The following is an 11,649-nucleotide window of genomic DNA, read 5'->3' on the forward strand; positions in this document are numbered from 1 at the left end:
TGCTTTTGATAAGAATTTCTGTGTACATGTATATATTCATGAGAGATAGTCCACTATAATTTTATTTTTATTTATTTCTTTCTGATTTGGGTATCAAGGTAATGTTGACTTTACTAAATGAGTTGTAAAGTGTTCCTTCTTAGCCTATTTTCCAGTAGAGTTTATATAATATTGGTATTATTTCTTTCTTACATGTATACAGAATTCATAGGAAAAGTCATATGGGCAAAATATTCTTCTTTGAGAAAACAATTTTAGTTTTTTAGTTACAAATTGTTTCTTTAATAGATACATAGCTATTCAGATTTGTCATTTTTTTGGTCAGATTTGGTAATTTGTGTCTATCATGATATTGTTTATCTAACTTGTTCCATTTACTGGCTGTTAAAATCCTGGAAGATGGTTTTCCTGGAAGAATTAGATATACAAATTAGAAATTGTTTGGAGTATCAGAATTTTCCACTGCAAAATGTGCCTCTTTGGCTTGATTACTTTTAAGAACGAAAGACTCAGAATGAAACTTTGCCTTTCCCCTAACTGCCTAAATGACTTTAAGATAGAAGGCCTGTTCCAGGAAGGAGCTATGACCATAGATAACTATAGTATAAAATGAACTAGATGTGGTAGACAGGGAGGGACCCAACAAGGCCCGTTTGATAAAAATCCTCCCTATGTCACATTGTGTTTGCAAGGTGTGGCAAACATTTGTTTACCTAACTCTTGCTTTCCATCTCCCTGTCAATTGCCTTCTTCCCCTTTGAATTCCAAAATCACAACCCCCAACATCCTGTTTTGTCTTTAGTTGAAGATCATATTTAAGGTGGCGGCTTCAGCCATTTTGGTGATTTTCTCAGTTTTCCTGGGATTTTCCCATGTATGCATGTTATTAAACTTTGATTTTCTCCTGTTATTCTATCTCATGTCCTTTTAATTCTTACATGAGTCAGAAGAACATAGAGGGTAGGGGAATACTTCTTCCTCCTCTACAGTTGTATTCATAGATTATTACATTAATTTGTTAATCTCTATAGTCACTTCATTGCTGGAACCAGAATCCTCATTTTTGGTAAACATGACCTTAGAAACCTGTGATAATTTCAAAGATGGCAAAGAGTGGCTCAGCCCCAGTTTCATATGTCTACCTTTAATTGTGATGAAATACACATAACATGAAATTTACAGTTTTAACCATTTTTAAATGTATAGTTCAGTGGCATTAAATGCATTCACATTGTTCTGCAACTTAGATAATTTTTATCAATATTTTGCTGTCTGGGTAGGCAAATTAATACACAGGGTAAAGGTCTCAGTGTAAGGGTCTAAGTTATCTCAGAACAGGACATTTTGTACAAAAACAATCCCTCATCTTCCTACTGATTTTTGACTGTGAAGAAAATCTATGATTTACCTTCTCTTGACATTCTAATGTGCATGGAAGAATCTGGGCTTTAATGATTAATTTCTGTTAGTAGTGATATTTGCATGTATAGAATGAATAGTGTAGAACAGTGGTTGGTGATTTTTTTCTGTAAAGGGACAGGTAGTAAATATTTTAGGCTTTTTAGGCCATCTAGTCTCTGTTGCAACTGCTCAACTCTACCCTTGTAGTTTGAAAGTAGCTAAAATCAATCCATGAATGAAAGAGTGTGGCTGTGTCCCATTAAAACTTTATTTACAAAAACACTGTGGCCCAAATTTGGCCTGCCAGCTATAGTTTACCAACCTCTGGATTAGAACATTGCCATTTTACATGTCCTATGTATGAGTAAATAAAAAGAGTTTTAAGATTATGATTTGATAGAGAATGGCAGGAATCTGGGAGAACAATGAGGAATAGTTATTAATTACTGAAGGACTGACTCCAAATACCTACTGCATAAGTAAAGACTCAAAAATAGCTTCATCCCATTCTTAAAACATGTATCCTTAAGTTAATTATTGGTACATAGTTTATTCTGTTATATAAGCTCAGCTTTTCTCAAACAAGGTCATAAGTTAGAAGCTTCTTTTTGGCTAATACCAAGAAAAAACAAAAACAAATGCCCTCATCTAATCATTACAGTCACTCACCATGATTTACCCACTTGTTCTAAGTGTACCCCTCACATCGTTCATGATTAGAGAGTATGTTCATGTTTGGGATCACCACAATTTTTATTATGTCAATGGTCATATTCCTCTCAGCTGAGAAGTATATTTTTGCTACTTTGCTTGACAAATGCACACATAAGAATTGAAATATTTAGTGATTTTTGGACTCATTTGCACATTTTACAAAAAGAAGGATGATCTCAAATATTTGTAGAGGCCAAATACCTAGAGTTCCATCTCACTTGACTTTGAAGTTTCATTTTAGTAGAATTTGTGAAATAATGGGGAGAACAAAAAAGGAGTCTGCTATGAAGAGCTGTTTCCTGTACCCCATCTTCAGCTAGTTTCTTCTGTCATTTTCTACACAACACTTAATTCCTCTTGAGGAGAATTTTCAACAGTTTGGGTAATTCAGTAGTTACCAACTCGAGGTTCATGGTATAATCACCTTGTGTTAGGATAAAACACTCTCTAGTATAGAACTTTAGTACCAAGGTAGTCATTGTTGGCTTATGCAAACTCTGGCTTGCTTTGGTCTCCAGGCTTCACTCTCATTTCCTTCTAACTATGTGACCTCCACTCTTTACAAAGGTTACGTGGTTAGTGGTCATTCTTATATATCTTATGAAAACACTTGTCCCTAATACTATTCTTGATTTCTCCATTTCGTCTTCAACTTGCTTCTCCACCATTTAGGTGAGCACCGACCTGAGACTGCTTATTTGGGCCTCATTTGAAGAAAAAATGTTTAGGATGATCATTTTTTTCTGTCCAATGCTAAATAAACAGCATCAGAAATCCCATATTGTCATGTAAGTGAGACATAGGAAGTTCAGTGAGCCAAGAGGTAAGATAGCAAAGAGTAGACTGATGTAGTAAAAGGTATAGTGGTTTTGGAAGCCAGGAAATTGCAGTGGGTGGTAGGGAGAGAGGGGTATTCAGTAGTGTCATAGTGTCACGGCCCTGGAGAAACAATGGCAAATGCAAGTGGAATACTTGCAAACCAAAGAAGTGAGCACTTTCATAGGCCAGATGGATCAGAGTAGCAATTTCCGTAGGTTATGGTGGAACACATGATTATTTGATCGAGAATTCTTAGTGTTGGAGCCAGCCTGGTGGCGCAGCAGTTAAGTTCGCATGTTCTACTTCTTGGCAGCCCAGGGTTAGCCAGCTTGGATCCCGGGTGTGGACGTGGCACCGCTTGGCAATAGCCACGCTGTGGTAGGCGTCCCATGTATAAAGTAGAGGAAGACGGGCATGAATGTTAGCTCAGGGCCAGTCTTCCTCAGCAAAAAGAGGAGGATTGGCTGTAGTTAGCTCAGGGCTAATTTTCCTCAAAAAAAAAAAAGAATTCTTGGTGTCCTGTCTTGCCACCACTTCACCATTTGTCCTGGAAGTACTAGCTAACGCAAAAAGAAAAGAAAAGGAAATAAAAGGTATATTCATTGGAAAGGAAAAAATAAAACTCTTTGTCCACAGGTAACATGATGGTCTATGTAAAAAATCCCAAAAAACTGAAGAAAATATCTCCTGGAACTAATGATTGATTATAGCAAAGTACTGGACACAAGGTTAATATACAAACCCAATCACTTTCCAAATAACAGTAATGAACAATTGGAATTTGAAATTAAACACACAATAGGAACTAAAAAATGAAATACATAGGTATAAATATAACAACATATGTACAAGATCTGTTTGAGGAAAACCACAAAACTCTGGCGAAAAAAATTCAAATAAGAACTGCATAAATGGAGAGATATTCTATGTTCATGGAAAGGAAGACTCAATATTGTTAAGGTATCAGTTCTTAAAAACTTGACTTATAGATTCAGCATAATCCCAATTGACAAATTGATTTTAAAGTTTAGATGGAGAAGCAAGAGACCCACAATAGCCAACACAATATTGAAGAAGAACAAAGTTGGAGGACCGACACTACCCAACTTCAAGATGTACTATAAAGCTACAGTAATTTACAGTGTGATATTAATAAAAAATGGAGATCAATGGAACAGAATAGAGAACCCAGAAATAGACCCACATAAATATAGTCAACTTATCTTGACAAAGGAACACAGATTGTATACATTTCACAAAAATTAACTCAAAATTGTTCATAGACCTGAATGTAAAACGCAAAACTATAAAGATCCTAGAAGATAACATTGGAGAGAATCTAGATGATCTTGGGTTTGGTGATGACTTTTTAGATATGACACCAAAGGCATGATCCATGAAAGAAATATTTGATAAGCTGGACTTCATTAAAATTAAAAACATTTGTTTCATGAATAAAAATCTCATGAGAGTGAAAAGACAAGCTACAGTCTGGGAGAAAAATTTGCAAAACACACATCTAGTAAAGGATTGTTATCCAAAATATACAAAGAACACTTAAAACTCAACAATAAAACCAACAACCTGATTGAAAAATGAGCCAAGGACCCCACCAAAGAAGATGTGGCAAATAAACACATGTAGAGATGCTTGACATCATATGACATTAGAGAAATGCAAATTAAAACAACAATGAGATACCACTACACATCTATTAGAATGCTCAAAATCCAGAACGCTGACTACACCTAATGCTGGCAAGGATGTGGAGCGACAGGAACTCTCATTCATTGCTGATAAGAATGCAAAAGGGCACAGCCACTTTGGAAGACAAGTTGGTGGTTTCTTACAAAACTAAACAAACGCTTACCATATGATCAGCAATTGTGCTCCTTGGTATCTACCCAAAGGACTAGAAAATTTATGTCCACACAAAACCCTGCATGTGGCTGTTTATAGAAGCTTTATTCATAATTGAATAAACTTGGAAGCAACCAAGATATCCTTCTGTAGACGAATGGATAAATAAACTGTGATACATCCAGACAATGGACTATTATTCATCACTAAAAAGAAATGAGTTACCAAACTGAGAAAAGACATGGAAGAACCTTAAACGCATATTGCTAAGTGAAAGAAGCCAATCTGCAAAGACTGCATACTGTATTATGAGTCCAACTATATGACATTCTGGAAAAGGCAAAACTGTGCAACCTGTAAAAGATGGGTGTTCCCTGAAGTTGTCAGGCAAATAAATAGGCAGCACAGAGGATTTTTAGGACAGTGAAAATACTCCATATGATACTTTATTGATGAACAGATGTCATACATTTGTCCAAACCCATAGAATGTACAAAACCAAGGGTGAGCTCTAAGGTAAACTACGGCCTTTGAGTGATTGTGTTGAGTCAACGTAGGTTCATCAGTTGTAACAAATATATCACTCTGGTGGGGGATGTTGATAATGGGAGAGCCTATACACATGTTGGGGCAGAGAGTATATAGAAAGTCTCTGTACCTTCCCTTCAATTTTGTTTTGAACCTAAAACTACTCTAAAAGAATAATCTTAATTAAAAAAAAAGAGAACTGGGTATTTGGTGAGAAGGATTAACTCAGAATGGGAAGGGATGTGTCAAATTTGTCTTCATGGCACTGCTGACATCATAGACCATGCATGGGTGGGGAACCGAGGAATGGTGAATTGGGATAGATGACATGGGATGGAGTACTTTCCAGTGCCTTGTTCTACATCCAGTACCAAGGATGTAGGGATGGGGATTTCAACTTAACCTGGGACAGGACAAGGAAATGCATCAGGACGGGAAGTTTGGTACTATTTACAATCTCAATAAAGTACCAAATAGCAATGTTGCAAGAGAAGACTAATGAAAAGGATGACATGAGACCCTCTTTTAAAAAGCGCATATTCCTTGGCAGGTTAATTTTCTATCTTCATTCCTGTTACTGCATACTGTTTTATCCAGATACAACCTCCAGATCTTCAATCAGGAGGCATTCCTCACTCTAGATAAGAATACTAACCTTTTTAGCCCTAAAATTATCCTTCCTTCAGAGTTACTTTGCTTCTGAGCAAACATGAGTATCTAATCCGTGGCTTTGAGAGCCTGTGCAGCATTGGTGGCTTTGAAACAGTGTGTGAATTCACTGTTGAAATCAGTAAACTCCAAATGACCGTCTCTGATTACCTCAACTACCTCACTAGTGCTGGTGTCCTTTTTGGACTCGGTGCCAACATTTCTCTTTGCAAAAGAGAATCCCTGGCAGTAGGGTTAGAAATAAGTTCAAGGTCTGAAATATAGTTCACTCTTTGAAATTGAAAACTGAAGAAAGAAATTCCGTGACTTGGCCAAAGACACAGTGCTTGATCTGTATACAAACCAAAGCCTTCAGACTCCCAGAGCCTTTGGTTATATGGCTCTGTTTCTACAAGAGGTGGCTAGTAAGCCAAATTCATGATTTAATGTACAGTTTTGAGAAAAATTCAAATACGTTTGGCCAGAGCACGGATAAAATCTCAACAGTCAGTTTCTTAGGTTAAGCCAGGGATATTTTGGATGCATAATAAACCTTTCAAGGTCAAGAGTGATTTTGGTTTTGAATATAGAAGCTGTTTTGCCTATCTTGCCACTGAATTTAGTTTGAATTCCAAGTTGTGTTCGGTGGCTACTCTTCAAAAGGCACATTTGTGTTGTAGAGTCCAGCTCTTGGGCAGACACAGCTGCAGGAAAGCCAGGATGACGCACTGCTCTGCTGAGAAGGACCTTGACCCTGCTTTGCCCACAATGACTGTGGCTCACCTTCTCTTTGCCACGGTGTCAGTTTTCATTACCTTGACATTTCTCACGCTTTGATGTGTGATACGAAATGGTAGCCTTTGGCAATAGATGGGGAAATGAGGCTTCACAGAGACATAGAGCGCTTGCCAAAGGAAAGGTGTGGAAAATGGATGTGACAAGGTTATTCAGATTGCTTTCTTAAGGAGTTGCAGCTCAGCTGTATGTGATGATGCCACCCGTTTCTGCTTAGGCTAGTTTATTATAGACGTAGCTGTGTACCCCTTTGTGAATTTGTCCTGAATGCTTTTGCCATCACCTCTAGCATGGGGAAGTACTGTCTGGTAGAGAAAGCAAACTAACAGGTCACCTAGGAAAGCTTCCTGAACACTTTAATTTCCATTTCAATTGCTGAAACCTCAAAATTATAACGGTGACCTTTTGTTTCCTTATTGCTATTACTGACTCTCTTTTCACAGGTTTTATTTTGTTATTGTTTAGTGAAAGTTTTATACCGTAATTGAATTAAAAAAAATGTTAAAGACTCCTTTAGTCTTTCTTTCATCTTCAGTAAAATAACAAATAACAGCATTAAAAATACTCAGACACACTGCCTAATTTTTTTTCTTAAGATGTTGTAATGGTTAGAACATGGGACTGGAGCATAGAGGGTATAGTCAGAAATTCAACACAAATTTCCAAAAGGGCATGTGAACCCAGTCATGCTCTAAGATGAGACTGCTGTCTAGTGGGATGCAGCCTGCTGGTTATTTTAGGCAGATGAGCAGTGACAGCATGATTCCACATGGTGGGTCCGTTTGGTATCAGGATTCTGTTCGGCCAGTGGCTGGGGGAACAGTGGATATGTGTGGGGGGTAAGGAATGTTTGCCTGACATCTAGCTCTGCCCTTGTGTTAGTCTTCTATCACTGCAGAACAAATTACCACAAACTTGGGGACTGAAAATAACATAAATTTATAATATCTCTCAGTTTCCAGGGGTCAGGAGTTTGGGCACAAGTTAGGTGGGTCCCCTGCTGAGGGTCTCATCAGGCTGAAATCAAGATGTCATCCAGAGCTGTCATCTCATCTGAGGTTTTTATTTATTGCAGACTCACATGGCTGTTGGCAGAATTCAGTTCCTTGGGTTATAGGATTGAGCTCCTAGAGGTCGTGCCTCTCCATAGGCACTTCACAATATGGCAGTTGTCTTTCTCCCTCCAGGCCAAAAGGAAAATATCTCTGATGTTTCACTCACTTTTAAAGGCCTCACCTAACTAGGTCAGGCCCACCCAGGATAACCTCCTTCTTGATTAACTTAAATTCAACTGAATAAGGCCTTAATTACATTTGTAAAGTCCCTTCCCCTTTGCCACATTCTATTGACTGGAAGCAAATTACAAGTTCTAACCAGCAACTGAGGGGATAATATTAGGAGGGAAGATCATGGGGGCAATCATACGATTCTGCCCACCACAGACTCTGTCACTCTACCTAAGCTATCATCATGGGGCCATTGCCACCCTCCTAATAGCCAAGTCCAGCTGCCTCTTCTCAGTTCTTACTCTCTGTGTGGCATGGAGTACTGCTAACCACTCTTCTGATCCTTCTTAGAGTTTCCTGATGTTGCTCTCTCCTAATTTTCCCACCAGAGAGCCAGTGAGGGCTGAAGAAAGCATGTAATATTTGTAGTCAAGCAGAACTAAACCTCAACCCCAGCTCTGTCTCTTATCAGGAGTAATATACAAGTAGCTTGCATCTGCTGCTTGAATGATGCTGATGGGGACTGGAAAATGCAAAGGAACTCCTCCTCCTCTACTTCCCCATTTCAGTCTTTCTTTAGTACCTTCCATTAGTGGAACCTAAACAGAAGCCAGTAGTTTCCAGCAAGGGAATTTGAGAAATACAGATTTCAGGCTCCAGCCCCAGCATCCCAGAGCATCATAGAAGGTGGTCTTGAAGCTGAGAGACAATAGGTAAACAATGAGCAAATACATCTGAGCCCTTTGTTAACTCCATTTTGGGATAACAAACATTCCCTTTGGATACAACTCAGCTTTGTGTCGCAAACATGGAATATTCTTTTGCCCAAAAGTATCTGTCTCCACTCCTCAGACCCAATTTGGCCAGTTAACAGTGGCTCTCCACTTCACATCTGCATGAGTTCATCACACGACTGGGGTTTGCTGGATCCAGCTTAGAGAGTTTTGCCCCTTTAGCTTTTTCTGAATCATTTAAATCCTTCACTGAGCTCTGTTTCTGAAAGTTCTTCCCTTCAGGACTCCATGGTGCCTTTGTCTCCCTTGCACCTCCACTTGCCTGGTCCTCTGAGTCACAGAGCTTTGGCCCGCAGCAGTTGTCACTTTAGGGACAGCAGTAGAAGCAGAATCAGTTCTGACACAGCTGCCATAGAGAGACTGCTCATGGTGCTGCTCCCTCCCTGCAGAGCCAAAGGATCCTCTGACCCACTTTAAACCACCAGCTGGCAAGGCTGGAATAGACCAGCCTCCCAAGAGTTAATCCACTCAGACATTAATCTGCTCCTTTTCATTGTGCCTTTTATTGCTCTGGGTTATTGTAAAGGTGCAGAGATTAATTAGCAGATTTAAAACCTTGAAAGCTTCATTACATAATTTTAGTCATCACCAAACCTTGGGAAAACTTAAAAAATGAAGGCACTGAATCATTTTAATTGGAAATTTAACCAGGTGTCTTTATAGAATATTTTATTGCTTGTCTTCTGAACAGACAGCTGCCTAAATATGTCCTTAGACACTGGAGTTTGGAGCTGGGATGCTCCTTGGGAGATCTTGTTCTTGTCGTGGTGTGAGAAGGTGGGATTTGCCTGTAGCAACTGGCATCATTAAACACAGGCAGGCTCTGTTTTAAGAAATCCTAACATATGAAAGCCAGAATGTGCAAATTATCTGTTACGTTACAAAAAGAATCTACTTTTTAATAAAAAAAAATTTAGATTCTTTTTTTTTGCTGGGAAAGATTTGCTCTGAACTAACATCTGTTGCCAATCTTCCCTTTTGTTTTTTTCTCCCCAAAGCTCCAGTACACAGTTGTAGATTTTAGTGTTAAGTCCTTCTAGTTCTTCTATGTGAGCCACCACCACAGCATGCCTACTGGCAGGTGAGTGGTGTAGTTCCGTGCCCTGGAACTAAATCTTGGCCACCAAAGCAGAGCCTGCCTAGCTTCAACCACTCAGTCCTCAAGGCTGGCTCTGAGAATCTTAAATAGTGTACTCTGAGCTTTTGTTTGTGTCTTAATATATGGTTAATCATATGGAGTGGTTACTATTTTATTTTTATAATAGACACTCAGAGTCAAATATAGACTTTGGAGTTGCCCTTCACTGTTTGTTGTGTTTTATGTATGAACAGTTTTGTTCCCAAGAAAATCCCTCAAAATATATCCTTTGAGGAAAAGTCATATTACCTTTAAAAAACAGAACTATGATTGTAACAACACTGATAGTAACTTCCAAGTGAAGATATTTCCCTATCTGTATGATTTTTTCTATCATATCCTTAAAAGTAATGAAATTATCGAGGCCAATTATACAAAAATAATTTCTATCCCTTTTGGAAGTTTGAAAGATACATAAAATTATTTAAGACACCAATTCCCAGGGAAAAGTGCTAACCATTAATTATGAGTTCCTGTGTTTTCAGCCGTTCTTTCTCACCCCCTTCCCCAATATCACTTCAAACCCTTTTTGCCTTGGGATCGTGCTTGGATCCAGGAGTGAGTGTGGGTTTGCATCTAATTTAGGTGTTTGCCATTTATCTGCACCAGCATCCACTGAAATGTCCTTGTTCCCTTCCAGTCTTCAGATGTCAGTTTTCAGTGACACAGGCCATTGTTGTTTGTTGTTTTCTCTTGAATCCCAACCCTAAAGCAGCTTCCATTCTGCCACAATTTGTGTCCACCTACACACATGAAAGTATGCTGCTGTTTGCCATGACATTTTGGAAGCAGATGGAGGTGTCCACTCTGCTTTCTTAGGCTTGTCTGCTGGTCACCCAATGCAAATATTTCCTCCAATCCCCCACCGGAAAAGCATCCATGTCTTATTTCACCCTCCGTCTTTCAATATCTTTGCCTTCAAATTAGACTGAGCTCTTCTTATGGATTACCTTTCCTATTTAAAGTAGGCCACATATTCTCATATTTCATTAGGATTGAGTGAATTTCCCCAAATTTTACTTTATTATGAAAATTTTCAAACACATAGACAAGTTGAAAGAGTTGTAAACACGCATATACCTAGTGCATGGATTCCACAATTGTTAATATATTGCTATATATATATATATTTATCTCATGTCTATCAATGTATTTATTCATCTACCCATCTATCAATCCACGCATTTAAAGATTTGAAGTGAGTTGCAGACATCACTACCTTTGTGGTAGCTAGCCTCTGAGATGGTCCAAACCTCCTGATATTCCCACCTTTGTGTAGTCTCTTCCTATGTTGTATCGGAGTTGGTCTATGTGACTGATAGAAAAGAATATAGCAGAAGTGATGGCATGTGACTGCTAAGGCTGGATCATAAAAGGCACCCAGTCTTCCACTTTGCAATCTTTCTTGGGTTGTTCACTCTAGGGGAAACCAGCTATCTGTCATGAATAGCCCTATACAGAGATCCACATGATGAGGAACTGAGGACTCCTGCTAACAACCATGAGTAAGCTTGGAAGAGAATTCTCCAATATCAGTCAAGCCTTCAGATGATACAGCTTCTCCTATTACCTTGACTGCGTCTTCCTGAGAGAACCTGAACTAGAACCACCCGACTAAGCTGCTCCCAAATTCTTCACCTATAAGAACTGTAATTTAAATATTTGTTGTATTAAGGCACCACATTTTGGGGCAATTTGCTACAGAGCAATAGATATCTAATATAGC

This window comes from Equus asinus, chromosome 6 (genome assembly GCF_041296235.1).
Source record: "Equus asinus isolate D_3611 breed Donkey chromosome 6, EquAss-T2T_v2, whole genome shotgun sequence".
Taxonomy (NCBI): domain Eukaryota; kingdom Metazoa; phylum Chordata; class Mammalia; order Perissodactyla; family Equidae; genus Equus; species Equus asinus.